Below are 5919 nucleotides of genomic sequence, written 5' to 3'. Positions count from 1 at the left end.
GGTTTTATTTCCTCGCCCCTGTAGCGAGTGAATCTGCCTGTAGTGAAACCGGGGCTAACCGGTGCTTCCTCCTCAGGCTCCACTTCACTCAGCTGCCCAACAGATCCGCTGCTTCTTCCCACTTTAACCTGAATAACAAACCGGAGCTAGCTGTGAGGCTAGCGGAGCGTGAGCCGCAGCATGACCGGAGGGAAGCACAGCCAGTTAGCCTCCGCTAGCCTCCCAGCTAACCCCGGCACTCCGTTTGGATCCAACCGCAGCACCGAGCCCTGGTTTGTTATTCAGGTTAAAGTGGGAAGAAGCGGCGGGTTTATCAGGCAGCTGAGTGAAGTGGAGCCTGCGGAGGAAACACCGGGACCGTCTGGATGTAATAGTCCGTGGAGGTGCTGCGGTGCTCGGCTACACAGATAGGAAACCCCTCAGCTGACAGGATGTACCACTCTCTCACTCCGCTCTCTCTCACGCAGGCGCAGAACGCACGTGCCACTTGGCCGTCAGATGTAGTCCGTGTAGTGTGTTCAAATGTAACTGACACAGGGCGACGTGAGGCGACGTGAGGCGACGTAGACGACGCAACAGTTGGCTTTCGCCGCTAGTTCTTTGATGACGGTTTGGTGTGTCCATACCTTTAAAGAGCCTGTTGACATCCCTCTCCTGGATAGTGAGAGTAGTGGTGGGGGAGGAGGGGGCTATAGGTGTGGGCAGTGGGGGAGGTGATGCTGGTGGGCTGGAGCTGGTGGTTGCGGGGGGATGGTGTCTGGACTGTCCCATTGTCTTTCAAATCGACAATAAAACTTGTTCAGATGGTTGGCTAGGCGCAGGTCATTGACAGAGTGGGGGGGTTTAGGTTTGTAGTTTGTAATCTGTCTGAGCCCCTTCCAGACACAAGCAGAGTCATTGGCTGAGAACTGGTGTTGTAATTTCTCAGCATACAGCCATTTAGCTTCCCTCACCACCTTGCTAAACCTGTACTTTGACTTTTTAAACCTCTCCTTGTCCCCACTCCTGAACGCCTCTTCCTTCAGCCGCCTCAACTGTCTGAGTTTAGGACTAAACCAGAGTTTGTCATTGTTATACCTCATGGTGGTGCGTGATGGTAAACAGCAGTCCTCACAGAAGCTGATGTATGATGTCACAGCCTCTGTGTACTCATCCAGACTATCGGTGGCGGTCCTGAATCTGTGTACTCATCCAGACTATCGGTGGCGGTCCTGAAAACATCCCAGTCAGTAGTGTCCAAACACCCCTGAAGATCCTCCACAGCATCACTGCTCCACTTCTTAGATGACCTCACAACAGGTTTACAGAGCTTTAAAGAGGCAACAGATAGGATTCTTTTTTTTTTTTTTTAGCTTGGCGCCACCTAGTGTCAGTGGTGTTGCATCGCACTGTTGCAACGACCAAATTGACCGTTGGGATCAGAGATAATCAATAATATCACTCTATTAGACTCTCTAAATTAAATAAAATGTAGGCTGTAAAGCCACTGGTATACCTCTATGTAGAATGAGAAGGTGTGTGGACACTCTACTAAATAAATGAGTAAAGAGACCGAGCAACAAGAAGAAAAAACAAATAGTAATGCAAATAATTATACCAGAATGCACAGTATCAGTACAAACAACAGTAGACACAGTGGAATTATACCAATATGCACATGTAAACAGTCCCGATTCTAGAATAAACGGTACCATATGGAAACGATGTGGCCGGTTGGAGCTAAAATTGAATGCGAAACAAAGTTCAGTGTTCACTTAGCTGGGCGTAACTTAGCTGGGCGATGTCCGTCAATAGCTGCCCCAGTGAGAAGAGAACAGAAGGAAGGGAGGGGGGTATCACCAGGGCCGGAGTGGGACTCATTTTCAGCCCTGGAGTTTCATGCCTCAGACCGGCCCACTTTAGATCACCACCTATTATAACCTTACATGTTAAGTCTACAATAGCGCACTGTTCTCTAAAGCCTTGTAATTCAGTGTAGTTTTCTAAAATATTTCCAATTCAGTGCAAGTAAGGGTTGCTTCACAAAGTAGATTTACGTCAACATTAGTGCACATCTCCAACATTATTCTTTACAACACAACATCCTTAACAATATCAGAATCTATATTCTGTTCAAATAAGTGTTCACAGATATCCAAACCTTAAAAATGAAATAAAGAATAAATAAAATTATTAAATATTAAATTTGAAAAATTTAAAAAAGTGTTGCACTCTCTAATAACACTATCTCTCAGGGTTTTCCCTGGGTTTTTTCGAGACCAAGGTGGCAAAGGCCTGTGGCGGGGGGCATCCTGACAGCTTTTATATATGGTCTCCCCCACTATTAAATATGAAAGGAGGCCCCCACATGCTTGAGCTTTACACTGCTGACTTGTATAATCAGAACAGACATGTCTTGTGATTTTCAGCCTTCTATGATTATATTTACCCTTTACAGCAGGCACATCCTGACAGCTGAGAATATTACTGTCAGGTATTGTCCCGCCTCTATCAAATATGAAAGGAGGATGAAAATCACCGGACATGTCTGTTCTGATGATACAAGTCAGCGGTCCTGAAATGTGTGTTTCTCTTCTATAATAAACATTCTACATCTCGGAGGCGCCATCTTTCCACATACGGCCTTCCTTCGCCTTTCAAACAGGGCAGAACTCCGTGGGAAACAGTAGGAGAGACACAGCCTGAGGGGGGACCGGGATCTGACACAGCACCGGAGGGAGAAGCAGGTCCGTGGAGCTGTGCGCCAGATAAAAGAGCAAGCGCGTCACTATGGTTTGGGAGCGTGCATGACGCGCGTCTACACTGAAAGTAATGGGTTTGTGCGCGCAAAAGACGCTACATCTGAACGCCCCCCATGCAGACAAAAGAGCTGCCAGTGGAGGCGGCCCAGGGCCAGCGGTAGCAGTATACGTGATACCCAGTGCCATGACTGAACACTGGCCCAATAAAAAAAAAAACTAACTAAACACTGGCCCTCGCGGCCCAAACGTCAGACCGGCTGACTGGGATTTGTCCCGGTCCTCCCAATTAGCCACTCAGGGCCTGGGTATCACTGTCCGAGGGCTGCCATAGAATGGCAATGAGGATGTCAGCCGACCAACACTCGCTACCTGGTCCCTGGTTGCGGCGATTTGCAATGTTAGCTATCTAGGAATTAACTTGAAGCCTCTTTGGTCACGGAGCTCCCTCCATCTCTTGAACGCCTGACTGAGGTTTACACTTGTTTTTCCTCTTCTTTTATCACTCTCCTTTTTGCTCTTCTTTGCCTTCTCAGACAGAGGAGCTGGTTTTCTTTTGCTAGGCCGTTTTTCACTTGTCTCCAAACTTTGTCCGTCTGCCATTGTGCTCGTGACTCAACTATCTCATGCCCAGCTCCTCATAAGGACCCGCTCCAGTCCCTGATTGACTGACCGACCAATTTCGCAATACATGACGCGTTTCCTGCCGTAAAGCAGATTTTTTCCGCGAAATTTCGTCACCAGTGGCAGAAGCTTATTGCAAAGATTGCAAAGCCACTAAGTAACCTATATAAACGCTGATAGTCTGATTTTACTGTGACCACTACCTTGTGCAACCCACATTATTTTCATAATGATATATTTAGGAAAAGATGCTGTCTGTTGCCTCTTTAACTTCTGCCTGTATGAGGGAATCAGGTGAACGGTGGCGTGGTCAGAGTGGCCCGGTGCAGCGCGGGGGACGGCGTGATAGGCATTGTTGACAGTTGTGTAACAGTGATCCAGGATATTCTTTTCTCTGGTCGGACATTTTGTAAACTGTTTGTATTTGGGGAGTTCATGGGTGAGGTTACCTTTGTTAAAGTCGCCAAGGACAATAACTAAGGAGTCTGGGTAAGTCCGCTCCACACCCAGTATCTCGTCGGCGAGCGTGCGCTGTGCCTCCTGTACGTTGGCCTGTGGTGGGATGTAAACACCGACCAGAATGAATGAAACAAACTCACGGGGGGAGTAAAAAGGTTTGCAGTTGATGAAGAAAGATTCCAGATCAGGAGAGCAGTGCTGCTGGATCACTGTCACATCATTACACCAGCCACTCTTAGTGTAGAAACAGATTCCTCCACCTTTAGTTTTGCTGGAATGTTCCGTGTCACGATCCGCTCTGAAGAGTTGGAAGCCTGCCAGCTGCAGCGCAGAGTCCGGTATCGATCCACACAGCCACGTTTCCGTGAAGCACAAAACTGCAGATGTAGTAAAGTCTCCGTTTTCACAATCAGTAGCTGAAGTTCATCCAGTTTGTTGGCCAGCGAACACACGTTGGAGAGAAATATACTTGGCAGCAGTGTGCGGTGTTGGCACCTTTGGCCACAAAGCCCAATAAATCCACCAAAGGCTTGAAAAAAGTGGGAAAAAAAATCTGCTGGAGTTGTTCCCCTGATGTTCATAAGCTCTTCTCTGGTGAAAGAGATTAGGGAACTGACGCAAAAAAACAGGGTTTACAAACAAGGCAAAACAATGCGCACCAAAACACCGAGGCAGCCTTCCGTGGCGCTATCTTGATGTTTAATCTAATCCAAATCAACTACTGTTAGGGCGCTGTTTAATGTTGCAATTTTCTTGAGCTTTCACAGGGTTTGGCTTGACCCGGAAGGACACGGGCTGGGTAGCCTCGTGATTGGGGGGAGTTTCAGTACCTGTCCAGAGACAAGAAAAAGGGGAATGCACCTTAAAGCTGGTTTGCCAACCGCCATTAAAACTCAAAAAGAAGAAGAAGAAAAAGAAGAAGAAGAACGGAGTAAGAAGAGGAGGTCATTGGTGGTGCGTTCAAATTGTTTGTTTGAGTGGGAGAAATTAGTAGAAAATATCGGCCGACGGCCTGTATAGGTCCGGTAAAACGATATCCTTGAACCATTTCTTGCTGACTGCTGACTTCTTTGATAATTGTCAACTCGGAAACGATAGACGAGAGTCCCAGGAGGAGAAACATCAAGGTTGGCTCGAGACTGCAGGTGGGGAATACCTGGCAGGGTAATGGAGGCTGGGGAGGAGGAAGAATGGGAGACCCTAAGTAACTCAAGGAAAAGGAAGGCGAGGGAGAAGGTGAGAGGATATAATTCGCAGGACAGTGACATGGATAACCAACAGGTGAAGGCAAGAAAAGTGGAGGGGAGGGATGATAGAACATACAAGGTGTTTTTCAAACTGAAGGGGGGGGGGGGGGGGGGGGGGGTAGTACCTTTGGAGGAGTTAGCCCCTTAAAGTTATCTAAAGTACTTAAAAAAGAGATAGGGGATGTTCTTCACGCCAGCACATTGAATAATGGAGCACTAATGATAGTTTGCAAATCATCAGAGCAGCAAGCAAAAGCTTTCAAAATAAAGAACTTAATGGGAAAAGTGGTTGAAGGGTATGCCCCAGAAAGCAGGACTGGATGTAAGGGAGTAATTTACAATGTGTCAGAGGAGATCTCAGTGCAAGAGCTGTTAAACAACTTAAAAGGGGGAAATATCATTAGTGTGACAAGATTGGGAGGATCTCAGAATGGGAGAAGTAGTACTCGAGTACTTGTGGAGTTTAAAGAGGAAGAACTGCCTAACAGGGTGTCACTAGGATACATGATGTATTCAGTAAGGAATATGTGACGGCCCCCTTGAGATGTTTCAAATGCCAGAAATATGGCTATGTCGCTGCAGTTTGTAGAGACCAATGTAGCTGTAGACGATGTGGGGAGGATCATGATGGTAAAGAATGTGAAAAGCCTGTGAAATGCTCTAACTGTAGAGGAGATCATCCAGTCTCATTTAGAGGATGCCCAGAGTATATCAAAGCAGAGAAGTTTCAAAAAATAAGACAGGAAGACAAAGTATCATATGCTGAAGCAGTGAGAGGGGTGGAAGGTCAGAAAAAGCCTACGATAGAACAGGTACAGAGGCAAAGAGCTGGGAAACAGGTTATGTTACAT

The sequence above is a fragment of the Epinephelus moara genome, chromosome 24 (genome assembly GCF_006386435.1).
Source record: "Epinephelus moara isolate mb chromosome 24, YSFRI_EMoa_1.0, whole genome shotgun sequence".
In the NCBI taxonomy this organism is placed as follows: Eukaryota; Metazoa; Chordata; class Actinopteri; order Perciformes; family Serranidae; genus Epinephelus; species Epinephelus moara.
Note: the sequence above shows the minus strand (reverse complement) of the source record.